Source organism: Octodon degus, unplaced genomic scaffold (genome assembly GCF_000260255.1).
Source record: "Octodon degus isolate 3935 unplaced genomic scaffold, OctDeg1.0 scaffold00209, whole genome shotgun sequence".
NCBI lineage: Eukaryota > Metazoa > Chordata > Mammalia > Rodentia > Octodontidae > Octodon > Octodon degus.
Genome location: NW_004524785.1, coordinates 1,911,589 through 1,939,557, shown reverse-complemented (window position 1 = coordinate 1,939,557; position 27,969 = coordinate 1,911,589). Strand labels below are relative to the sequence as shown.

Genomic DNA, 27,969 nt, shown 5'->3' with positions numbered 1-27,969 from the left:
GTTTTTTATATGTATTAATAGGTATGTATAAGAAAGTTTCATTAATTTAGGTTAATAAAGAAAGGAAATATACCATAGTGATATTTATTAACATCTATCCTAACATTATGAATAAGAATTATATATAATAGCCCAAAAAGCTTAATTTCAAATACCATGAGTAGAAAGCCCAGAGATATAGCATCTTTCCTCATGAGACTTATCTGCAGCACAGGAAATAAAAACAACACTTCTACACATAATGTTTAATTCATTAACAGCTGACAGGATTATTAAAGAAAAATATTTAAACATGAGCATAATTTAAAAATGGAATTCCACTGAAAATTGCTCCATTTGATTTTCTCATCAAAACAAGCCCTCTGACTAATCCTATAATTTGAAAGAATGGAATGAAGGCCACTCTTTCATTTATTGATTTCATTAAAAAATGCCTTCTTTCACCTCGTTCTCCATAATTTCCACGGGAAATAACGTAGTTGCTAATCTGCTCATTTGCTCAGCATCACCACCTCGGCTGCTTCCCATCCTGCATTTGACCTACGCTTCTCAGGGTTCTGTGCCCTCCTGGGAGATGCCCGAGGAATCGCCGAGATGTGCTTCAATGTCAGAACCAGGCCTGCAGACCTTGGACACAGCCTCATGAGGCAGAGGAGGAAAAGGTCCAGGTGATGGAGTGAGAGAGGAGGAGGTGTGGCACTCGATGAGTGTCCCCTCTGCGCCCTGCCCTGGGCACAAAACGTGCTCGTGCAATTTGCTGCCATCTGAACACAGGCTGTGGCTGTTACTGCAGTGGCAGCCTCCGAGGAACCAAGGCTCCAAGAGTTTAAGCAACTGACCAGAAGTCAAGCAGCTGCCGTCCAAGAATGAAGCTGCCCACTATCACTGACGAGGTTGTGTCTCCTCCGAAGTCAGACAGAGGAAGACTGAAAACAATGGCAAGTACTTAAATTTTAAAAACTACACTAGGTGACATAGTGCCAAGAATGGTAAGCATGTCTACAGCAAGGGGGAATACTGGAAGTATTCTGAGGGTTAGTGTTCTTTTACAGTCACTGGATTTTTCAATCACCCCTCACTGATCAGCCACTCATGGCAATTTCTATTGGCTTTTTGTTTTTCTTGTCTCAGCACGCCCCAGGAGCGGGGCTAGCACATCAGACCCAGGGATCGAGCTCCCAGCCCCTGAGCCTGCTTGCAGGTGCTTTAATCCACTGAGCTATTTGGTCAGACCATTTATGGCATTTTCTATCCCGTAAAAAACCAACAGTGTGTCCTCATTCCTGACTCACCAGAAGTAGCACCATGTGACTTCTGGTCATAAAATGTAAATGTTTTGAATCATTCAGGACATGAAGGCAGTGACAACAGCACAAGTAGGGATAATTTCAAAAGAAAACTTGCAGAAGTGCCTCAGAAATTCTGTGGTGGCAAGCACTGTGGGGTTACTGCGATTGAAGCAAAGAGGAGTACTTTGGGAGGGCTGACAGCAGGGTGTCTTTTACTGCAATACATTTTAAAGATTTAAACATCCACCATGTTTTCTTTTAAAAAATAACACTTGGTACTGAGGCCTTAACCACTAACATGACTGTGATCCGAGTCATGGCCTATAGGGGGTAATTTAAGTCTAGCCATAGAGCAAGCACAGGCTTGGATTGGGCAGGGTTAATTTCCTTAAAGGAAAGACATCAAAGAGCTTTCAGGCTCACTGGCTCTCTCCCTCCTAGAGGGATCAGAAGCAAGGCCATGCATGTGGGGACAAAGCAGCCCTCTGAGAACTCTCACCAGAAACTGAATCCACTGGATCCTTGATCTTGAACTACCCAGGTTTTTCCTGAAAAAAAATATATTGTGTTGTGTGAAACACTCACTTGGTGGTACGCTGCTCCAGCAGCCCAAACCAAAACCTCCCACCCCACACACACGCTAAAGCTTTTCCCTGCCTCGTGGGATGGGAACAGCTCATTCCCCATCAATCTCTGCTGCAAAAGCTTCCCTCTGATCATCCTGGTCTTTCATTGTCTCCTTATTAGCAGCATCCATATGAATGAAATGTGTGATTCCGCAGGAGGCTCATCATAATTTAGCAGGAATTAATGTCCTCTTATTATAAAGGACCCTGCAAGCCTCTCCTTAACAGTCAGCAACAACTGGAATTAATTCATGTCAGATGAACATCAAGCAAAATCCATTTATGACCCTGAAGTCATGAAATTTAGCATAATTACACATGCTTCTGTTTAGATAATTTTTCTCTCCTCATTAAATTAGGTGCCTATGTTAGATTTCAATCTGATCAGTCCCGACTAGTTATATTTCTGTAATCAAAAGCATTTCCTCTCAAATGAACCTAAAGTCACAGAGGCAAATTATAGTAAATGCATAAACAGAAATGAAGCAAGAAGCACTGAAAAACTTATGAAACCCATAACAGATATAATACAAATTAAAGCATTACCTCATTTCACAAACTTAATTCTTTCCACAAGTCTGGTTGCAAATTGAACTGCTCATGAACCAAATCCAATCCAATGTGCAGATTCAATGTTGACCTTGTGGAGACACCTGATTCGGTTCACAACCAATTTAGTTTGTGATTAGAATTGTGAAAATAATTAAGTTCATGAACCCAAGTATGACCATTGTCATTATTAATATTTATTTATAGTATCCATCAACAAATATTTACTAATCACCTGCTATGAGGCAGGCAATGTCCTGGGCATTTGGAAGACATATGGACTGAAAAGGTGTAATTCTCTCTCCCTGCCATATCTCCAACTACCAGAGGACACCTTGGCACTGGTACCTACTCTGTTATTAATAATAAAAAAGAACCAATTTTCTGAAGTCATATTCCTTAAATCACCTCGTCAGTCACCATGTCCCTTTCTTTCTCACACACTGTTTGCCCCTCCATTTTTTTCGCCTTATTTCTTCATAGAATTTCTATCTAATAAAATCACTTTGAAACTGAGCAAGGATGGCACATTAGGTTGACACGTGACTGCTGGAATAGTTGTTTCACCTTCCAAAATATTTAACATCCTATAATTTTGTCTTACTATCATGAGCTCTGTGGGTCCATTCTTAAAGCACTGTGCAAAACAAAGTTTAAAAATCACTGGCTTGTCATCCCCATGAAAAGCAAGCAGGCAAGCAAGAAAAAAAGGACAGAATTCTCACCATCAATAGGGCATCTTCCTTATTTGGTCAGGAAAAATGTGGAAACCTGGGCCAGTGCAGCACTTTCCTATAAGACTATGTTTATCTAACTCATGCTGAAAATTTCAGCTATGTGAACTTCAGAGGCACCTGGAACTCCTGTGATTTCCTGCTACTGGTTCCTGGAGAGGAGCTGAAATCAAAACGCTCCTCCAAGGCAGGCCAGCACAGAGGACCTTGTCACAATGACCCAGGTAAGTTACATCTCCCCTTTGAGGCAATCCTGGAAGTTCACTGACCGCAATCTATGCAGTTTCTATACTAGCAAATTAATCATGACTGCAAAGCAAAGATTTCAAACTATGTTTCAGGAAAAGAGAAGACCATTCTCTTGGTTAGTTTAATTTATGAAGCAATAAGCTATCTATTTAAGAAAGAAAAATTGAATTAGAATAGTATTTTTAAGGATCACTCATGTACTAAACACAATGTACATCAGAAATGAAGAACATAAGCTGTACTAAAATATGGCTTTTATCAGGGCTTGGAGTAATACATGGAAACAGATATAAAACAGATCCAGTTTTCTAAGTACCAACTCCTAAAATTGCTTATTTCTCAGAACAAGGCAATCTGCACAGGAATAGGAAGATGAAACCATAGGATATATGATTCAAATGATAAAAAGAGAAAAAAGGCCTTCCTTTTTGAATTCTGCTATTAAGACTAAAAATACAAATTGAACTCTTCAGTGAAAAATAGGAAGAGTAGATAAGCAGTATGATATAACTCAGTGAGTATACACTCATGAACCAAGAAGTCAAGATTTTTTTTTTTTTTCTGTATTTTAGGACAGGGTGTACAGGGTCTCCAGGGTCTCACTGCATGGATCGGACTCAGAGTGATCCTCCTGCTTACAGCCTCCCAAGTGCTGCGATTACAGGCGTGCACCACCACGTCCAGTCTCAACTGCGGTCTCAGTGCACCCTGGGGGTGGGGCCAGCATGGCAGGCCAAGTGATCGAATTCCCGGCCCCTGCGTCTGCCTAAGCAGGCACTTTAATACACTGAGCTATTTGAATTTTTTTAGCTTTTACCAAAAAGAGATACATTTCACATTTCAAGAATACATCTTTCAGTACCTTGGGTTTCAACACATTCATAGTTTTAGCTAGGAAACCAGAAAAGTCTCAAAACAAATCAATTTTGCCAAAACAGATGTCACCAGTAAAAAATTTAAATTTCTGTAAATTGTCTGAAGAGAGGAAATTTCTAATTCTTCTCTTTTTCCACTTCCTAAATCCCTCATCAAATATATATTTTCCTTAAAGTTCCTCAATTGCTTAGCAGATCTTAGTGCACAAACATTTCCCTCATTTGAATGTCATCGGTAGATGCCATTTGAAAGAATATTTGATACAAGATAGATTATGAAAAGTTCTGGCTAAATAACAAACCTCTCTGGACAAGTGATTAAGAAAGACTGTGACAATGAATTTCCCAAGGCAGCAGATGCTGTTCTAACCATGCTCCCGGGTCCCCTGCTGATGCCTGTGTTCCTTGAGGACCCCTAGGACAGCATTCCCTACTACCAAGAGTGATTTTTTTTTTACATTACAGGAACACTAAGACCTCTACCCAGAATTAAACCATCTGTCCCACCAGAGGCCCCTGATTGGGCCGACATGGCCATAACAAAGAATACACCAGAAGGAGTGCCACATTGCACTCTACTTGTCAGGTTCTCCAGAGAAACCAAATCAGTACCATATATGAGACTGACTCACATGTTACAGAGCTGAGAAATCTTAGTATCTGCCTTCACAAGGACGAAGCGCAGGAAAGCTGATGGTATTATTTCAATCCCAACTGAAAGGCCTGAGAACCAGGGCAGCCAACGGTATAAATCCCTGTGTGCGTCAAACTTTCAGGAACCGGCAGCACCCATGTTCAAGGGCAATATTCAGTGGATGTCCTAGCTCAGGTAGGGATAAAAAATGTGTTCTCTTTTTGTTTTGTTTTCTTTGGGTCCACAGTGTACTGTATTTGCAGACATGGGTCCACACAAACTTCTTTACCGAGCCCATTGATTTAAATGCTAATCTCTTTGAGAGACACCTTCACAAATAGAGAAATGTTTTATACACTAACTGGGCATCCCTTCACCAGGTTAAGATGATACATAGAGTTCACCATCACAAGAAGTAAACAGGAAGGCTTCAGAAGCAGCTGACATTAGACCTCCATTATTCACCTTCCATAACCAAGTTCTGATGGTAGTGGGGTTGGGCCATAACTGGACATAGCCAAATGACTTCGAAGGTCCAACAAATTTTCAGTGAGAAACAGTGCTTGGAATTTGTGAAAGATGAATCATTTTACTCCAAGTTTTTGTTTGAGGGTGTGGGGCTTGAGACAAGGTCTTGTTATGTAGTCCAGGCTGGCCTTGAACTCTCTATGTAGCCCAGGCTAGCTTCAAACTCACAGAAATCCTTCCCCTCTGTGTCCCAAGTTCTGGGGTTCACTTCAATTTACCAAGAGTAGTTTACTTGGACTTACCTTTGCCCAGCTTTCTGTTATTCAAACTCCTTCCTGACAAAAGTAACCACTCTTTTTTCTGGGCTTCCAATACCACAGCATAGTGTCCACCATAATAGTACCCATTAGTGTGCATTTTGCTTATAGACAATACCTGTAGTTTGATGGCAGTGTAGGGGCTGGGTAGAGTACATGTTGAATATTTATTAAATGAAGGAGCTAATGCATGAAAACTTGAAAGTTCCAAATTCTGCACATGTTTGCCTTATAGGATAACACCTGCCAGTCATTTGCTCAGCCGTGAAACACAGTATTACGTCATGATTCCCACAACTTAGAGGAGACGTTTATTCTGGCTCAGGGTTTGAGAGGATTCACCGCATGGCCAGCTGCACCAAGGCAGACAAGGCATGAACGAAGGCTCTGGAGGGGGACAGCTGCTCACACCACGGTGGCAGCCGGGTGTCAGTCCTGTTCATCAGCTTTCTAAACTGACAGATTTCTCAAGGTTGAACTACCTCTTAGGATAAATCCTACTTAGAGATAACATAGCTTTTAAGGCTTACAGCTTCACTCGGTTACTAATGCTGTACTTGGGATTTTCTCGTATTTGCAAATATTGAGAATTCCGTACAGTTTCCTTATGCTGGGTTTGTCCATTTTGGGTAAAATAAATGCTGTGGTTTCCCTGGGCTCTGTTTTTTTCTTTTGTTTTTATTTATTTATTTTTTTTACACATCTTGGAAGACTTTGTATGAAACAGAGATCATGTGCATCTCAAGAGTTTGGAGAACACGATTGTAGAATCTTGCTAGAGAAGGAGGCATAGTCGGTTGGAGGTAGGAGAAAAGCAGAATTCTGACTTTTGATTCACTTACGTCCCTTGTCCCCAGGTTCCTTTAAGATTTTCTGCTTTGTGTTGGTCTTCTGAAGATTAAATATGATTTGTCTCAGCTGGAAGTTTTTTGGTGCGAGCTTTTGTTTCTTTGTTTGCTATTTCGCCTGGTGTTCTCACTGCTTCTTGAAACTGTGCTTTTTTTGTCTGCTATTAAATTCATAATACTCTCAACTAGCATTACTTTCACTACTTCTGTTCTTTTCTCTCATTCTTTTCCTCCTGGTAACCCAGTTATGTGTTAAGTGTACCTGTTATAGAGTCTCAGGGTTCTAGGATTGTTTTCTTTTTTCTTCCATGTTTTTTTTCTCTTAGCATTTCATTTTGGAAAATTTATTAATTTATCTTTGACCTCATTAGTTACTTTCCTTGGATACGCTAAGTCTACCTGTTAGTCTTTTAAAAACATTCTTTATTTTTTTAATTTTGCTTTTTATCCTTTATCATTTCTCTACTTCTTCATTAGACTTTCCATATGTATCTGCTTGCATTACCTCCATGGGGTCACATGCTATGCAGTTTTTTTATTAGTATCTTTAATATGTTAACCATAATAATTTTTATTTCTTCATTGGACTACTGCTAATTCTGTGTCATATCTGAATGTGCTCCTTAAGACTGCTTTGCATTTTCAGATTATATTTTTCTTTTTCTTTGCATTTTGGCATATCTTGTAAATTTTTCATTGAATGCCAGACAGATTATCTAGGATAATGGGTACTAAGGTTCTGAAATCTTTAATATGAACTCTGGACCACATTCCTTTCTCCCAGCAGGGAAAAGATTTCAGGGCTGTCCTTTGGAGAAATCCTTCCTCCTGGAGATCAGGGCTTAAGGGAAAATATGGAAAGGATTTGTGAGGACTCAGCTACCCCACTTCCTTCCTGTTATCTTCCCCTTGAGCACTTTGGAAGGCCCAAGAGGGAAAACCTGTAGGAGCCAGCAAAGCCCCCAGGAGATGTTCAGTAGCCCACTAGTCTGTATTCAAACTCCAGAATTTCACCAAATTCACTGTCAAAATGCTTCCACCATCTTATGGTGTCTGGTAGTTTCTACTAGAGTCAACCACATATCAAGGAAAATTAATTTTCAGTGTGTGTACTCTTTTGTTGTAATGACAGAAGCAACCACCAATTTTCTATCTCAGTGTTGTAACTAGAACTTTCTTTTTCTTTTTTTTTTTTTTTTTTTTTTTGTGGAACTGGGGATTGAACTTAAGCCCTTGCACTTGCCAGGGAAGCTCTTATTCTACTAAGCCATCTCCCCGGCTCCTAGAAGTTTCATTATGGTTTTAATCTTTTCAGGATTTCTATTTCTTCTCCAATAAATCATAATAATATATATGGTGTCCAGAAATTTTTTCAATTTTGTAAGTTACTGGCACATTGTGTTTTATACAATTTCTTGGTAAGTGTGTATACAAACTCATATAAAGCTGATAATTTCTAATAACCCTGAAATTACATATTCTCCTAAATATTATTATTAACTTTTCTTGCTTCTCATTTGTAGATATAAATATATCTAATGTTTCATTATATATTTACTTTCCATATTTGCCTTTTTAATTAAGTGGCTTACCACGTTGTTACTTATCTAACATATAAATGTCCGACTTTTAATTTCTTGGAGTAAAGCTGCACAGCAAGTATAAGCAAGAAAGGCAATAAGACTAGGCAGCACCATTCCGGACACATACAATGAGTCAGGAGGACAGTGTTCAACGTCATCTCAGACACTTGACAGCTGAACCTTCAAAGTGAACACCTCAGCACGTGTACCCAGGGACATTTGGACACTCCAGCTGCACCAAATTGCAATTCGCTAGCCTTTGTGCAACCACTTGTGAAAATCCCTAAAGTAACTACAGAGTGAGACAACACATGATTCCCTCCTTGTGAGACAGTCTGGCTCTTGCGAGTGCCAGTCACAATCCTCAAAAGCAAACAACGCAGCCGGCAACACCGCTGCAAGCTCAGTCTTTCCATACAGCCAGTAGAGCCACTGTTTGTCACAGCTGAAGCAGTTTCAAGACCACTTTCATCTCCGCTTATCCAGATAGTAACTCCAAATCTGTGGAATGTTTATTTGCTGTAGGTTGGTTTTCTTTTTGGTTGGCAGTACCTTCCTTGTTGTGTTGTTCCTAAGAAAATTCACACTTTATAAAGAATAATGCTAAAGGTCAGATGATAAGGACCATTTCTTGCAAGCTCATAATACTTCTCATTTTAAGCATGGTTCTTTCTGTCTCCTACGCAGTACTGGCCATCCCTCACTTACCTTGTCTTCTGGGCATTCTGCTTCCTTGTTGAGTATTGTGGTCCACAAAGAAAGCACTCAAAAGACCACAATCAAAGCCAAAGCACCCTGCCTCTGAGGCAGTCACAAAGAAAAAGGTTCCCCATCATTTTAAGCCAGGCTGCAGGTCTCCTATGGATTTCCTTGGCATTACCTTACCAGGTTAATAAATCACCACTTGACACTGCACAATAAATGCCTAATGATGTCACACATCTGCCTTCTTTAGATGTAACATTTAGATATAAATGTTCAGTTGGTATCTATTTTGCTAATACAAAAATACACACTAAAAACCTTTCCTACATAGGCAAAGGAAGCCCCTCCACTGTGGAGTGTATCCTTTCCCGACAATCTCACAGGTGCTGTGCAAAAGCAAGACGCCCATAACCTCTGCCCAGATAAGAACAGGAACCCACAACCACACAACCCAGGGGCACCCCTGTGAGGCACAGCAGGCACAGGACAGCACACACATCTTTATCTCATGACATTTCACTATTGCCATCCTCTTGCCAGCCACATCTGTCTTCCTGATCGCCAACTTTGTGTCAGTAGCAGACGCACAAGTAGAGAAGTGGGAAAGCATTCCAACTAAACCGTCTCCACAGTCTGTGGAGGAGAACTGGCTTGTGTAAGTGGCTGTTAAAATGTAAACATTCTCTGAATCCACCACCATTACTTAATCAGATTACTAATCAACCCCTGGTCTCTACTCCCACGGCCAGAACAAGGGTCATTTCTCCAGCATGTGTCCACTTCTGCTTCCCCACATTGAGTCCTCTGTTTTTCATGGACCACCTGGGTTTATGCTCCAAACTATGTGCACCAGTGTTACTTTGTAACAGAATTTTATAGATGAAATCAATGTTTCCCAAGCAAAAAAAAAAAAAATGAGTATTAACTGAAACAAAATTTAATTAAATGAAAATCAATTTTCAGTGAATTACATGTGAGTATAGTAATTCTAAAAGTTTGTAGGAAAGTAGCGTATCTTATATCAGCGGCAAATTTTCTATAAGTGCTCTTGTGGTTGTATGTTTTCAATTTTTAACCAATTACAAAGAAACAGTGAAAGGGAACTGCAGATGACATAGTACTTAGGCAAGAAAGATGGTGTGAAAGTCAACCGAAGAAGTCTTTAAAAACAAACTCTTGGTCGTATTTGAAAAGACTGAAGGGGCCGGAGAGATGGCTCAATAGAATAAGTGCTTCCCTGGCAAGTGCAAGGGTCTGAGTTCAATCCCCAGTTCCACCAAAAAAAAAAAAAAAAAAAAAAAAAAAAAAAGACTGAAGAATAAACCAGGTTTGGCGACCCACGCCTGTGATCCTAGCACTCAGGAAGCCGAAGCAGGAGGATCCCTGTGAGACTGAGGTCAGCCTGTGCTAAGCAGTAAATTCAAGGCCACCCTAAACTACATAGTGAGACCTTGTCTCAAAAAAAAGACTGAAGAATAAATAATTTAAACCATTTTAGATATATGTCCATATGGGTACATAATTCACAATCCCATGTTTTCATCAAGTTGTTTGATTTACAAAAAATTAGAGATCCTAATCACATTAAATACAGAGGATTCTACATTGTGTTAATGAGTAGATGAATATTCATAAATCCATGCTCACTTTTACTTTTTCTTTATTACAATTAACTTACAAATATGTTCTTATCTTTGCATGTTAACCATTGCTGCAATCCTGCAAAGTAAGTTTGCATTTTAAGATAAAGAAACTGACAATCAGAGAATCCAGGATTCAAACTTGGAACATTGTCTCAAAACAATCTCTCTAAAAATATAAAATCAATTTATGGAGAAGCAACCAACATTTGCCCAATGAAAAAGCAGAAGAGAACAGATCTTAAGATATTATCTAAGGGTTATATTGGAGGTAGAATTCTTTCTCCTAGAAAAAGGACATGCTGGAATTCTAACTGAATAGGCATTCCTCAGCCTGACACCCCTCAGAGTGTGACTAGATAGTAATAGGGCATGGCAATAAAGGTCACGGATATAAAACGGAATTCTTATAGGGTGATTTCTAATCCAACATGATTTGTGTTCTATCATGAGGTGAACTCTGAACACAGAGAAAGAAATACACATAGGGAAGGTGACACGAAGGCACAGGGAGAAGATGCATGCACCAGTTGTGGTGCACCTACAAGCCTAGGAATACTGAAGGACCCTAGCAAAAAATGACCAGGAGCATGAGAGGGAAAAAGATATCTACCAGAATCTTCAGAGAAGGAGTGGTCCTGACAACCCCTTGACTTCATAGTTCTTGCCTTCAGAACTGTGAGACGATACATTTTATGACTTACATCACCCAGATTTGGCTAGTTTCTTCGGTCAGCCCTAGGAAAGTAAACAATCTTGTTCTGTGAAAGTATTTATTGGTGTAAAGGTGTGTGTGTGTGTGTGTGTGTGTGTGTGTGTGGTGTATATTTTGAGTTACAATGTAAAACCTAATTTATACTGTGTGTTGTAGTCAAAATGTTTATAAAACAGCATTCCATAGCATAGGCAAACAGATTGTCACTGAAAACTATCAGGGCAAACCCTTTAACACAGAAGCCAGTAAAATCAAAACAAGACAAGACGAAAAAAGGAAAGAGCAACAGAAATCAGAAGTATTGGAAAGGAGAAGAAGCATATCTGTAGAGTGGATAGTGGCCAATGTCTGAGAAAGAAGTTTCTGGAAAAATGACTAGAAAGAGCCACACAATCAAACAGGGCAGTGAGTGACCTGGTGACGCACTGTGGCAGACTTGCCACATGTTGCTTTCCAAAGAAACAAAAATAGCTGAACTTGGCAGGTAGTGGGCAAATGGTTGTAGCCAGTCCACTTCACACAAGTAAAAATGATTTAACCCAGCCGAAGCTTCAAAAGAGTGTTAATGATATTGGGATCTCCATCCAGGGAGAAAATCAGAGTAATGGAAGGGCAGACCTTCAGGGACCTGAGTCCTGCTGACAGCAAGACAGCAGCAGAATGACTGATATTCTTACACAATTAAACTAATTCCATTTAAGCTTTCTTTATATACCAAAACCAAGGTCACCTTATCCTTCAGAAACTTTTATTATACACAAAACATAAAACAAAATTTCATAACAAGAGCAGAATAACAATAGTTAATACACTGCCTATTTTATCTTTAAAGTAGTCAGAGTAAATAACATTAGAATAAAGCTCTCTTTTCAATGAACTAAGGGAAACTAGTAGTGTAACCATCATGTATTTTTTTTTTCCCTTTACTTCCTTTCCCCTTTCCCCTACCCTAGTTCCTTTTCCTTTTGAGCAATTTCTTTCTATTTCACGGTGTCTCTTATACATGTTGGTCCTTATTCACCGTTTCAGTTTCTCATGCCAGGAAGACAACCGTGATGTCTACACATGTGTCTGATTCATTTCACTGTGGATATGGTCTCACCTTGAACCATTTACCCACAGATGTCTCAAGTTTATCCTTCTTTGGGGCTGGGTAACACTGTATAAAAAGGACACATCTTTCCTATCCATTCTTTGGCTGATGGGCATTTGGGCTGCTAGAAATTACAATCTGTGCTATTACAAACTGTGCTGCTATATACATGGGTCACATAAACCACTCCAGTATGATGCTTTTAATTCTTCTGGGAAGATACCCAAAAGGGGAATAGCTGGGTCAAAGGAGGCATCTAATCCTAGTTTTTTGAGCAATCTCCACACAATTTCCACAGTCGTTGCACCAGCTTATTGAAATTAACCATTTAATATCTGTACAAACTTATCTGTTCATGTCAAAATCTCCCCCCTAAAGAATCCATGTTAAATTTTATTTTTTATAAAGCAAACAAGCAGCCAGACAGACAGATTAGCAGACTAAAGCATCTGCTTAGGCAGAGTACAGTGGCTGGCTTCGATCCCCACCCCACTCCCAGGGTGTGCTGAGATGGAGATTGAGACTGGGCATGGTAGTACACGCCTGCAATCTCAGTGCTTAGGAGGCTGAAAACAGGAGAATCACTAAGAGTCTGATCTAGATAGTGAGACTCTATAGATGCTGTAGCAAATGCAAAAAAAGAAGAAGAAAAGAAAAAGAAAAAAGCAAACCACAAAGCACTCTTGGGCCTTGCTCTAGCCTACTGTAATGTACATGAGCAACAAGGGTGAAACAGCACCAATTTTATATATGATAACATCATTAACTGAGAAAAACGGCATTCTTTACTAATCTCATACTTATTTATGAAGGTTTATGTCCAGTGAAAGAATTAAAGAGACAATGTAACATAGCCTAGAGATTTCTTCTGTTAGTATATGAGATGGCAACAAGAAGAAAACTGGCAAGACTTGCTCCTGAGCTGTGGTATCTCGGCTCATTGCGGAGCTTCCTGGAGAACCTGCTATTCACCTCAGGGCTGGGAGAGAGGCGGCTGACTTGTACCACACCTCAGTCCCGACTCCTGCAGGCGACAGTCTTCTGTGATGCCATCTCCGAGCAGGAGCAGGATTTCCCACGGCCTGGCTGGAGAAGAGCAAGTGGATGGATTTTTCCCTCTGCCTTCAGGTTGACCTAGAACCCCCACAGGTAAGATGCCAAACAGCTAAGCAAGGTGGGGTAAAAAAAAAAAAATGAAGAAAATCAAATACTGCTTTGTTCCTGCTCTGTTTCATGCTATATTCAGTCATCTCTGTTTCGGAATCCTTAGAATTAAAATGAATTTAGGATTCTGCCTTTTGCTCAGAGTTCCTGAGGACAGACACTGTAAAAACACCTGGTTCGTGGGCATGCACCGCCACCCATGGGCTCACTCAATGCGACTCCCATTTACACACACCCTCCTGTGCTCTGAGGTTGGAAAAACTGGGCTCCCCAAAGGACAACTTCATGTAGGCAGGGTGCACAGCAACACAACAGGGAAAGATGACACAGAAGGACAATCAGGGGGCCAAGGGAGTCCACAGGAGAGGCCAGAAAAGGAGACACTAACTATCACCCTCAGGATACAAAGTCAGGAGGAGTAGAAATACAAGAAAATAAAATAAAACTAAAAACAATAACATGAATCTTTGGAGAACAGCAACAGAGGTGCAGCTGGAATGCAAATTCAACCCAAATGCTTAGCCCTGTTCTCTACGCTCTGACAGGCAACGGGGTGTGTAAGAGAAAGGTGGACAGCAGAGCAGAGGTGGCGGGGTTTCTGTGCAGACTGACGGGGCACCCTCCACGCAATGGGAGGACGCTGCGTCACCCGTCCAGGGAAAGTCTACTGAAAGTCCAATTCTTTTTGTTTTATAAAAAGATGGAAAACTGTACAGGACAACTAGAAACATATATAGGAAAGTCATGGAGAAGCATTTTAAGATGCTTGACAACATTGTAACGAGTGTTAAGCAGGGAAAAGGTTACTGTGCACCACTCTCAGCTGGCTTAGAACAAAGAAGGGATGAGGATAGGGGTTCACCCACTCATTCAATGTCCGCATCATCTGTCTTGATAGGAGCTGCATTCTTGTTAAGTATAGCTAGTATATTTTAATTGAGAGGGAGAAGGAAGGAAATAACAAAAACATTGCCCTCCCTTTACAGGTTCTAGTAGCCTTCATCTGTATAGGTAGATGCAAATATTCTATCTACAGCACAGATACTGAGAAAAAAGTAAATCTAAATCATGCATACCTAATCTCAGCACTCAGGGGGCTGAAACCCCAAGATCACAAGTCTGAGTCCAGCCTGGCCTATATGGCAAGTTCAAGGCCTGGTTGGACTATACAGTTGGATCTTATCTCAGAAAATCAAGTCAAACAAACAAAAAACTTCAGGATATGTCTTCCATGAACTGTGGGCTGCCCAAAAAACTGCAAACATTGTGACTCTTATTTAAAAGTTAAAGTTTTCTGTTTTTTTGTTAGCCATAATTAAACTCAGGACCTCACACTTGTGAGCAGGTGTCAGGCTGCCAAGCTATATCCCCAGCCCAAGAATTTTTTGCTGTAATTCTTGTTTCGTTGACTTTTGATAAAAGTCGGAATTTTTATAATCTGTCAGTGATATAATTATACCATAATGTCTCCCCAACAAGTCTTATTTGCCAGTGTTATTGTTTCACTGAATGTTTTCCAGATCGTCTCCTAAATAGGCAAGAGTGTTGTGGTTGGTAAGAGTGGAAAAGAATAAATACATAATTCCCATCTTGACCTTATGCATCCCTTTTGGAGATGGGGGTAAAATATGGAAATCTATGACAACTAGAAAGTGATCAAGAGCAGTTCTGGAAATAGTAGTGTGAGGTGCCAAGTCCACAGCACATGAAGTGTCTACAAGAGCAGCTCAGAGCAGAGAGAATGTCCCTAAAAGAAGTTGAGAAACAGTGGTGGAATGCTTCTACATCCAGCCCCATGGCTGCAGTCTCAGCGTGCTTCTCCAGGCTTGAGTGCAGCCCAACTTTCCTCTACTGTCCTAAAGATCCTCAACAGAGGGCCAGCCAAATAGCTCAGCGGATTAAAGTGCCTTGGGCCCAGGATTCAATCTCTGGCCTGTTGTGCCAGCCCTGCCCCCAGGGTGCTCTGAGATGGTGATTGAGACTGGGCGTGGTGGCGCACACCTGTAATCCCAGCTCTTGGGAAGCTGAAAACAGGCGGATCACTATGAGTCTGATCTAGTAGTGAGACCGGCACACTTTGTGGGCCCTTCCCTAAAAAAACAAACAAAAAAAAAAAAAAAAAAAAAAAAAAAAAGTTTAAAAAAGAGCCTCAGCAGGCTTTGGGAGGACTGCGCTGGGGAGGAAAGCCTTCAGATCTTCCTGTAAATAAACAACTGCTTCTGAGTGCAGCCCTCTGTGCTGTTCAGTGACACTTCTCACTCACAGTGAAGCAGCAGCTTAAGCCTTGAAAAATACCGCACTCATGGAAATTCATTAATCCATTCATTACACCGCCAATTATTGCGACTCAGAAGTAAATGTGAAAAATTTTAATGCTTATTCTTTCTGGAATCAGCATTGCTGAGCTCCCAGTCCCCTCTCTGCCATTATCAAAGCCAGACACAAGTTGTGCTTATCCAGATTGAGATGTGTGATGTGGACACACGATGCCTCACCCCTAAAAGACTTGGGACGCAGCTACTCCTGCTGATGAGAACATATGGTGTGCATGGCTTGGCAGGTGCAGCCTGGCAGAAAAGGCTCAAAGCCTCGGCAGATGCTGCCTGAGCACAGTCATCCAAACGGTGGCACAACTGCTGCTACCGCTTTGATGCCGCGTGTTTCACGGTGATGACAGCCGCAGTTTTTACAGAGAGACTGGTGGCAAACAGGACCCCCTCCCCAGTCCCCAGACAGATGTAAATGAGTGTGAGTGCACGCATGCGTGCGCGTGCACACACACGCGCGCACGCACACACACACACACAACTGCTTTTGCAAAATCAGGTAACTGTTCCTCCATGGGTCTCTTTCACCCATCTGTAATGGTATAAATACAGCTAGAAAAAGAAGAGCAGCTAAAGAACCTTTATTTGTTGTTGTTGTTTACGTATTTGGTACAGGGTCTCACTCTGTAGCTCTGACTCAGAGTGATCCTCCTGTTTTCAGCCTCCCCAGTGATGGGATTACAGGCTTGCACCACTACACGCAGAGTCCTTTGCCAGCTCAGAGCCAAACCCTGGTCTCTGTGCTTGCCAAAGCAGGTGCTTAGACCGCTGAGCTATATCGCAGGCCCTAAAGCAGACAGTCATGGATCCTGGTTCACTAGAGGCTTCAAGATCTAGTTCTTATGACATGCCTGTTGCTGCTGTGCTGTCTCTCAGGTAGATGATTGTTCAAAAAGAAGGGGGTGGTGAATGAAGGCAAGAGACAGGAAAAGGAATATTGTGGGACTGTCCTGCTTCAAGGTTGTATATGGTTAGATTTTTGGACTTATGAGTAAACAAAAGAAGTATATAATTCTTTATGCCTATTTTTTAAGATATATTTTAATTTTTAAATGTTTTTTCATTATATCCTGTAGGGACTTAAAGTTCAACATATCAATACTTGATGAAAAATACCTGTTCCATGTTATGCCTAAAATGTTTGATATTCAGACAGATAGTGAAGTTAAGCTTAACAGCCTAGGTTGTATGGTAATAACAATAAGCTTGTTTTCTGGAGGGTTAACAACCTAAGTTTGCAGACCAAAATTAGAGAAAAAGGAGGGCCGCAAGGAAAGCCAACAGTTTGGCCCTAGCCTTCCAAGATCAAGTAAGACTCAGGACATATGAGAACTTGTACTGTAACGTCATGCAACTCAGTAGTGTCCCAAATTTTCTGATCAAGGAGATGATGGGGCCAAAGAGGAAAGTGATCGATGATGTACAGTATGCCTAAGGAGAGTCACATGGAGAGAAAACATTCTCTCAAGCTTTCACAGAGAGCACATTGGCCAAACAATGGCCGTGACTCATCCACATGGCTAACACTGACATAGGATCTACAATCTGAGGTACAGGATCTCAGGATAAATCCTGAGGGGATTTCACTGACCTTTTCAGACCCAAAAGCTACAACTCTTGTTGCACAGGTCCTGCTTTACCTTGGTCTTAACCATCCAGCGAAAAGAATAAAAACAATATATAAGAAGTAAAGCCATGCTGTTATGTTGAGCTGTAGGGGACTCAGGTCAACAATTTCTGACATTGCCAGTCAAGCAGAAGACCCAATACTATTATGGACTACTGGACTCTTTTAGAATATTTTACTGAGTTTACACACCTATAATATTCAAATAATGGAACTTAACAAAAAAAAGGGTATACAGATGAATGTCCATTTTGTATCTGTGTATTCAAAATGGTTAGCATAGATATATAGTAACATGTCCTTAATGAATAGAGGGGTTTGTTCTAATGGTGTTTGTAAATAGGATATCATGTCCGCATCTTGTACAGCAATTAACCCCTAGGAAGAATGTATGCAATGTGTTAATTATTGAATCTGTCCTACCAGTTTGGTTTGAAACTGTCTCATTCCTATTTGTTTCTCAATAAAATTATGGAAAAAAGAGATCTAGTTCTTGACCCGTTATATGAGCAAATGCTCATGCTAAGTGGGAAAAGGTGAGCAGAGGCTTAGTGTGCAACGCTCAGTAGCTGCCCTTTGCATTTTTAGTGTCACTACTGATAACAACGACAAGGCATATGTGGCTGGAAGAAACAAATGCGGCACCCTGGGAAATGAACACCATTCAAATAAACGCATAGGTGTGTGTGTATGTGTGTGTGTGCGTGTGTGTGTGTTCCTATGCAACTGTTCTATTGGTAGAAGCCTGCCACCCTGAGTATGTCACTGAAGGCCCATGGTGTGACACAAGCGCACATTCCAAGCCACCATCACCAGGTGCTGTTCCTCCAGCAGGGCCGCACCCCCTCTGCCTGTGGATGTCTTGATTATTAGAAAAGCATCAGGACACTCTGTCTTTCTCACACGACTGTCGATGTCAATAGATCCTGTTCCTAACTCCAGTGTACCAAAGGGAGCTCAAGAGGAGACAGGTACAAATACCAGGAAACACAGGTGCTGTCATGCCAATTTAGACAAATCTTTAGGTTGGAATGAGTACATGATTTAACAGCACAAAAGTGACCAGCTGTCTGTTATGAATGTCAAATATTTGCATAGTCCACCTTTCTCATTAAGCAAATGAAAAGCAGACGAATGAATGAGCAAATGAAAAGCTGATCTAACTGGTATCGCTATAATATGAGCTCATAGGAAAACATACAGATTGTTCCTGAACATCAGGACGAAGTAAATCTGAAGAAGTGAAACAGAAGATGCCACACTTGATCTTTTTAAAATGTAAATCCAGGAACTCAGATGTTTGGATAAAGAACATTGCTAACTAATGCTGGTGAGTGGACCACTGTGATTCCATTTTCCATTCCAGACAGATCAAGAGGCTACATAATCTAGAAAGAAGCTAGAAAAACACTTCTGCGGTGAAGGTGCTAGAGCTTTATATTTATTTGCAAGGCTGTGGGGACAGGTTTGGTTCTCTGACAGTTAGCCAAGAGATAGCAATCAGACTGACTGCAACTGACCTAACCAAAACGTTATCAAAGGCAGAAGAGGGGGCTGAAGGACAGCTTAGTGGAGGTGAAAGGACGCAAGATTTTGTCTCACATGAATGCAAATTCCAATTTGCCATTGCTACCTCTTCTTAGTTAGGTAACTCTAGGCAAAAATAGACCTTTTATAGTCTGTGTCTAGTTGTTCCCCCAAAGCCTCGCACAGTCATGGTACAGTTTGTAATGAACTCATGATCCACTAGGATTATGGGTGTGAGTGCTGCTGGGATTATGGGTGAGTACTATACTCACTCTGGGGTAGACAGTCTGAATGCAACTGAAGGGTGACAGACTTGCTCTCTTGTAGCCATTGCGGCTACTCCTCCTCCCTTTTACTCTTGCTGTTTAACTGTCTTTCACTGCCATCAACTGCTGCCCTCTGCCATGTGCCACTATTCCTTGGAGCCAGCCAAGTTCAGACTGAAACCTCCAGTAAATGTGAGATAAATAAACTTTTCCTTCCTTTGTTCTGAGTGTTGGGTATTTGTCCCAGCAATGAGAGAAGAGTAACTGAGACATTGCCTCTCTGGGCTTTGTTTCTGGATATTGAGCCAAATGTTTGGTAGATGATTTCATCAAAGTATTAGAAAAATAAACAAATAGATAACAGGTAGCTTCAGTGGGTTCTCAGTGCTCATAGGCTGAAGTTTAAGCTCTAATCATTCACTGAAGAGTGTCATGCTGGAGATTAGTTTCAGAGCATTTCTCTGAGGCTGAAACAGGAGCACAACACTACTTTACTCATTACACACCATACCTTCAAGGTTCTTCTTGGTCCCCCTCACCTGTTTGATTCCCCCATCCCCAGTCCGCAATGTCCCTTCCCTCCGGGTCTTGCTTGAGTCCCAACTGCCCCTGGTCTTAGATTGCTCTTTGCTTCACCTATTAAAATATGTAGACTCCGTCTTCCTAACTAAGAACCAGGTTTTCTTTGTAGGGATTTGAGCATTCTCAGGCATAAAAAAGGAAATGTCCCGACTGGGTGGTTCACATCAAACTCAGTATAATCACAGAACACCTGAAGTAGACTTCAGTTCTGGGGTTTACTCCTTAAGTGGCAGGGCTAGCCATCAGTGGAAGGCCACATAAGCCACAGTGAGTAGCCATCATGACTCCTCAATGCAGGTGAGCTAGGGTGCTGAGGCCGAAGATGATGGAAAGGGCGGGGTGTCATCCATTCTGGAGCATAAGCAACAGCCTGTGTCTGATCTTTACCACTACAAGAATAAACAAAGGTGGACAAGAGTAGATTTGGCCGGGCTCCCTGAGATGGTCACAGCTGGCATGTGGTACATTTACCATACCTCTTTCCTTTGGAGTTTGTCTACAGGTAGATCCAGCCCCACCACTGCAGGCAAAGGGCACTGCTTTCTGCCTGAGCCCCTCCTTTCCACAGGAAGGGGCGATTTGACATCATCCTATAATCCCTGTCCAACCTATCACAACATTTACTCTGTTCTTGGCTTTTTAAAAATTCCTCATCATTTTTAAATTTCGGGATATTTTTCTTCTCCCAACTAACCTTCTTCAGATCAAAAGCTTTGCTTTTAAAAGTATCATATTTTGATGTGGATTTCAAAAGCTCTGATTTCTTTGGTGCTGGCTTAGGGTGACTCTGATGTACTACACGGTAAAGGGAAGACCGCCAGCTGATCAGGGAGAGACCAGGCAAGTCATCTCAGAAAAGAAAATCTCAAAGCTCACTATCTTAAGGTGTTGTACTGCTATGTTCTTGCGAAATTTAAGATAAAAATGCATGGGAAGCAGAGAGCCGCCACCTCTATTGTGACACTCCTGATATCAACAGCAATTAATTTTGTGCCACCTTCTTTCATTACTGAAAGGGAAAATAATTGTCTTCACATCCAAAAGCTACTGTGGACAATGAATTATGATAGAATATTCTGCTAAGAATGTCACATCCCCATCACTCAACAAATGATAGCTGTCCTGATGAACCATGCATTGGGCCATTCTGCTTGGCTTTGTGTCTAGTATCACTCCTAAATTTTTTTTTGCAGAACTGGGGATTGAACTCAGGCTTTTCACTTGTCAGACAAGCGCTTATTCTACTGAGCCATCTCTCCAGCCCTACTCCTTTTAAAATTTATACCTGGTTTCATCTTTCCTTGAAAGTAAATTTTTAGGTGAACTTGATTTTAAACTTGTCCACTTGCTTTCTTTTCTTTTCTTTTCTTTGCTCCTGTTTTGCTTTTTTAAAAATTTATTTATTTATTTATTTATTTTGCTCCTGTTTTGCTTTTTTAAAAATTTATTTATTTTTTTCAAAACTGATTAATAAGACAGTTTTATTTTATTTTATTTTTGCAGAAGCAGGGATTGAACTCAGGCCCTTGCCAGGGAAGCACTTATTCCACTGAGCCATCTCCCCAGCCCAGAGGACAGTTTTAATAATTAATACATGTACACTGTTATCTTCTTAGTGGTTATCCATAGCATAAGATATAGAAAGGACATTCTGTCCAAACACTATCAGTACAAATCTTTCTTCTCATTGAATTAAGCGAAAGTAGCTGTATATCATCCTAACTATTCTGTATATACAAATACAAAATGGTCCTTCCTTTTTGTCCCCTTTTTTTGTTTAGTCCACTTGCTTTCTAATCTGTGCAACATGAACAAAAATAACCTACCTTGTGAAACGCTGAGCATTTCAGGAAGGAAGGTGTTCATGAAGGTTGCTCAACCCAGACCCTGGACAGAGATTGAAGGCCGTTCCGGACCCCACGGGTGAATGTGAGACACCCATAAAGCTCACACACACAGCTGCTCCATGCAAGGAAGGTGGTCCACACTGGAGACACAAGGTCCCCACCCTCCTTCCTGGGATATCACCATTTCAGAGTGCTCTGGCTGGCTCCCCGCACCGAATCTCCAGTATAAAGCTGAAGATTTTATTCTAAGACTAGTTAAGGTTGCTATACAGGAGTCTGAGTACATGAGGGAATTAATTTCCCACCCCTACCACTCCCTACCACGATCAAATGGCCACGGCAGTGCAATGACCCAGCACCCTCTCCTCTTGCACTGAGTGATTCTGAGCTGCCTCAAAGTGCTCCCCAGGATTAAATTCCAGTTTGTCACTGTGGCAGCTGGCTAACATCACATCTTTCATTGGCTGCTACCCTTTCTTTAATATTATAGCAGTTAGCGAAGAGTGTCAGATTAATTAGCAGAGCATGCTGGCGGCTATTTCTGGGTAGGTCACAGCGGTGTGGTCTGGGGTTTTATGTTTGACACCCCTTCTTCTCTAGCACTGTTACCCTGGTCTACTTCCCAGCCACCACAAACTACGAATCTATGCTGTACTGTGCTCATCTATGAGGCTGTCTTTGCGTTGGACCCAGTAAGCCGTGGCCTTAATCTGCTAAACTTTTGGGCCAAATTAAAGATCTTTTCCTGAAACGCGGCGGGGACATGCGGGGCGCAGGGGCGGCGTTGCTGGCCTTGCTGGGGCTCAGCGAATTCTGTGCGCCGCTGGCCGCCCTGGTCCTCGAGTTCAACAACATCAAAGGCGCTGCGGCCCTGCAGCGCACGCGGAAGGGCTCGCCCTGTGTGGCGGACGAGGACTGCGGCCCGAGGAAGTTCTGCCTGGCTGGGTGTGCGCGGGGAGCCGTCCTTCTGCACCGCCTGCCGCAGGCCGCAAAGGCCGTGCGGGCGCCGCGCCTGGTGCTGCCCCGGGGCGCGCTGCGCCAACAATGTGCGCGCTCCGGTGGAAGACTCAAGCCCAGCGCTGCAAAGCAGCATCGATGAGTCAGAGGGCCTACACGCCACAGGACCGACTGAGCACCGGGTGGAGGAGAGCAAACCCAGGAGGAAGACAGATACCAAGAAATCACAAGGCCGTAAGGGACAAGAAGGAGAAAGCTGTCTTAGAAACTCCGACTGCAGCCCCGGACTTTGCTGAGCTCGACATTTTTGGACTAAGATCTGTAAACCAGTCCTCTTAGAGGGGCAGCTCTGCTCTAAGAAAAGTCATAAAGACGCTGTACAAGCCCCAGAAATCTTCCGGCAATGTGACTGCCGTCCTGGGCTGGCCTGTTGAAGTCAAGGCAGTTGGCAGCACGAAAGGTGAAGAATATGCCAAAAGATGCAAAAAGGTGCAAGTATTCCATCATAAAAAAGAATCCTCACAGTATTCAAGGAAAATAGCAGTCACTAACTCTAAAGTACATCTATAAAAATATCTCTTAAAATCCAATCTTCTAGCAACAGATTGAAAGCAAATTATAACTTGTTGCATTGTTAGAAATGATATGCAGCTTTTTTTGTGCCTATTACCTCACAAAATGGATGTGGTTCTATAAAAAACAAACAAATATTATTCTTGAACTATTCATAGTTCAAATAAATCTTTAAAAATTATATATAGTTCAAATGTACCAGTGTGTTGCTCCGATGTATGTATGCATGGTGAACTGCTTACCACAGTCAATTTACCTCTTTTAATTTTTTTTTTATTTGTTTATTTTTGTATTTGGTACAGGGTCTGCAGGGTCTCACTATGTAGAGTGGACTCACAGTGATCCTCCTGTTTGCAGCCTCCCAAGCGCTGGGATTATAGGCGTGCACCACCATGCCTACTCTCAAGCACCCTCTCAGCGCACCTCTGGGGTGGGGCCAGCACGTCACGCTGGGGATTAAATCCCAGCCACTGCGCTCAGCCTAAGCAGGTGCTTTAGTCCACTGAGCTATCTGGTCAGCCCCACCATCAATTTAATTAACATATCTTTCCCCATAAATCATTTAAGTAATGTCTTTCTTTTTATTTTTGTCCATCTTTCTTAGCTCTTTACATTTTTCCTTCCTTCTTCTCCCCCTCCTCTTTCTGTTCCCCTCCTCATTTGAACATTTGCTTCCTATTTCACAGTATCTATGATACATTTTGGTCCTTATTTACACTTTAGGTTTCTTACACCAAACAGTGTATCTGATTTATTACAGTAGGACTATGGTCTCAAGGTCCATCCATTTTCCTAGAACTGTATAGAGCACGTGCTTTATGGCAGAGTAGTACTCCACTGTATCATCAAAACACATCCCTTTATCCACTCACCAGTTGATGCGGACTTGTTTCCAAGATTTGACAATTAAAAATTGTGCTGAAGGCCAGCAAGCTAGCTCAGCAGACAAAGTACCTGCTTAGGCAGGCACAGGGATGAGGGTTCAATCCCTGCGCCAGCCCTGCCTCTAGGCACACTGGTGGTGCATACCTGTAGTCCCAGCACTGGGGAGGCTGGAAACAGGAGGATCACTATGAGTCTGATCTGTGTAGTGAGACCTTGTACCATATGTGTATATATATATATATATATATATATGCTGATATGAACATGGGTGTACATATGTCACTGTGGTATGTTGCTTTGTTGCTTTTAATTCTTTTGGGAGATACCCAGGAGGAGAATGGCTGAGTCAAATCAGATCTTTTTTCCTAGCTTTGTGAGGAATCTCCACATTGATTTCCACAGTTGTTACATCAGTCTACACTTCCACCCACAGTGGAGAAGGATTCTTTTTTTGCCCACAGCCCCACCAGCATGTGTTATTGGTTGATTTCTTGATACAGCCATTCTTTATGGGGTAAGACAGAATCTCATTGTTGTTTCCAGTTGCATCTTTTGGAGGAAGCACCAAGACGGCAGAGCCATAAGCAGCAGAGAAAGACCCTCTGAGAGTCTCGATCCAGATCTTGGAAGAGAGCAAGAAAGGAGACAAGAAGGAGGCAAGTGGGCCCCTGGATCCGGGAAGGATCTGAGGTGTGGACTGAAGGCCACTGAGAGTGAAGAGAGAAGCCTCAACACCGATGAAGGAGAAAGCCTACTCCCTGAGACGGGACTCGCTGCATGAGACAAGCGGTTCAAACCTGCAGACACAAGGAGACTGTTAGTGACCCCACAGGCCTCTACAGAGAGACATTCCTCAGAGAAAAGATTGTTATTGAAAACATATAGAGAACAAAAAAAAATTAAACCTCCCAAACTTAAAAACCCAATACAAAAATGGAAGTTGAGATGAATACACACATATCAGGTGAAGAACTATGAACAACTAATAAATATATTTTAAAATATTCAACATCACTGTTCACTAGAAAGATGCAACTTTTTTTTAACTTTTATTTCAAAGAGAAAAAATTTTCAAAACAAAATAATAAGAGGGTCACAATAGTTAATACATTGGGTATTGTTATCTCTAGTTACTCAGAATAAAAGATATCAGTATTTCATTGTCCAAACCCAAAAAAAAAAAAAAAAAAAAAAAAAAAAAAAAAAAAAATAAAAAAAAAAACCCTAATTGCTTAGGTCTCTATGATTGCCACAAATAAAACCCCCCCCCCAAAAAAAAAAATTAAGATCTTTTCCTTTACTTGGTGTTTAGTATTGTGTCTCAAAAACAATGAAGCTGGCAAATACAGTGTCTTCCTCGCAATTCTGCCAGTGCTCTGTGCTCTCCCCAGGTAGCCTCCCTGAATTCAAATTCTGGACAATTCATAGTAGGATAATAGGGGACCCTATATATGCCTGTCCACTTTTCATAGAGTAAGCACAGGGATGTAACCACAAAATTATCTGAAAATACGGGAATGCGAGTGAATAAGGTGGTTTAGTGAAAAGAGAATGAGAATAAAAGTCGGAAAAATCTGGGGCAGGCCAGATAACTCAGCGGACTAAAGTATCTACTTAGGAAGATGCAGGGACTGGTGTTCAACCCCCGGCATGCCCTTCCAGCCCCACCCCTAGGGGGGCACTGAGATAATGACTGAGACTGAGATAACACAGTGGCACACACCTGTAATCCCAGTGCTTGGAGGCTGAAAATAGGGTCACTACGAGTCTGATCTGTGTAATTAGGCCCTGTACTAAATACATTAAAAAAAAAAAAAAGCCGAATAATCTGAATTTAGCCTTAGCTCACACAGAACTAGCTATGTGATCTTGTGCTATGAACAAACTCTCTAAGAAAATTCCATCTATTGAAACTCTGGTCCATATTGCAGCGGCATTAAGAGGTGAGATCTTTGGTGGGTAATTCATTCTAGAGGATGGAACTTTCATGAATGACAGTATCTATTTCAGTCTATGATGCTGCTCCAATGAAATGCTGGTATAATATAACTGTTGCATAATAGAATACCTGAGACTGAGCGGTTTATGTAGAAAAGAAGTTTGTTTTATCTCATAATTCTGGACGTTTGAAAGCATGATCCTGGCATCTACTGAGGGCCTCATTCACAGCAGGAAAGCCAAAGAGCCTATACAGAGTCCCCTCTGGCAGTAACCTAATGAGTGTCATGAGAGACAGACATTGAGCCACGCATGAGCACTTTGCCCCATGACCCACGATGTCCCACTAGGCGTGTCCAGGCCCCATCACTGTCACACTGAGAAATGCAGCTAACTCTAAGGTTTGGTGGCACAGTATCATTCAAGGTGCCATAGCACCCCCCCTCCAGAAAGACAGCAAGGAGCTCGTTTCTCTCTCCTTTTCTGTCCTTTGTTGTAAAGACAAAGCAAGAATCCAGCTGTCCACAAGTTAGGAAGAAGACTTGGACGCTGGCCACGCTGACATCATGATCTTGGCCTTCCCAGGCCCCGTGGGGATGAAAATTTGGTCATATAAACCATCCATTCTAGGTATTTTCTTAAAGCTGCCCACACTCACCACGACATCGCAAAAATTTTTTCAGTGCTCTGAATTTTACTCTTCTTATGTCTAAAAATGAGGCCAATAACCGTCACTGGCACAGTGCTATCTGAGGATAAAACTGAAGAGTTCACATATCACAGCGCTTGCTGGGCAGGACGAGAGGCGGAAAGCTGAATACACAAGGCTCTTGGACTGTACATGCTGTGGAGGTGGGCACGAGAAAGGACTATAGCTAAGAAACGGCAGTGCAGAGCCAGAGTGCAGATGCACTCAGAGAAGCACTTACGGTATAAAAATGATGTTCATGTTGAGGAAAAGGACTTGGCCGTCGACAAGGCTGCCATCTGGCTCAAATAGGATAGAGAGGTATGCTTATCAGCCACCCTAACAGCGCTCCGCTCAAGCACTCCTTGGCCCTTGCCAGGTAGGTAAGCTTCAGTCACTGCACCCCATCACTGTTTTCCAATTATTTGTTATGAAACGCATCTCCGGTCTTCATCAGTTTTTCCGCGTCTTGCTTCCTATGCACACGTTCTCTTTACCTTCCGGTGAAAAGGGCATCTGGCTCTCTTGGTACAACACAGTGAACAACTGCTCCTGAAGCATGAGCCCAAGCAGTTCTCTTGCTATGTCTGAAACACGATGCCGGAACAATGAAGAAATAAATTACAAACGTGTCTTCACCTCTGTGTGTTGCTTCCCTGTCATTTCTCTTCCTGAAAATATCTTGACCTGAGAGGATGATCAATTGTAGGATAAATGAGTAGAAAGCATTCTCTCCAATGCCCTTGGCAATGACCTCCCCTGAAGAAAACATTCAAGTGACCCAACCACACAAGGTGGAGTAGAGAAGAACAGCACTGGCCATATGCCAAAGGCACGGCTCGTCAACAAACCTCATTTCCTTTACTTAAATGAATTGTGGCATGTCCACAAAATCATGCTGAAATCATAAAATTTCATTACTTTATCAGGATGGTAAAAAAAAATCTCCAAAACTATATTCAATGATATTCTACTTTGCTCTGCTTCTAAGTATTACATAGCCCGGTAAGAAGCCGAAGAATGGCAATTACTTGTTCGGATTAAGTCACCTGGCCAGAAGATATTCCTATACTATATTTTTTAATTTAATGTATATGGTTGTTATAGGGTCTTACTATGCAGGTTGGACTCATAGTGATCCTCCTGCCCTCAGCCTCCCCAGCGGTGGGATTATAGGTGTACGCCATTAGGACCACACTCTGTGGCCAGCTCAGCCTGCCCTGGGGGCAGGGCTGGCATGGCATGTGGTGCCAAGGATAGAAC

General features: G+C 41.8%; 1 protein-coding gene and 1 pseudogene across 1 annotated transcript in view; one reads left to right on the top strand and one right to left on the bottom strand.

Moving 5' to 3' along the window:
- Fat3 (FAT atypical cadherin 3) overlaps window positions 1-27,969 on the bottom strand; it is a 574,624-nt gene that overhangs the window by 505,552 nt on the left and 41,103 nt on the right. The window lies entirely within an intron of this gene.
- Window positions 1,588-23,131, top strand: LOC105744028 (annotated as a pseudogene).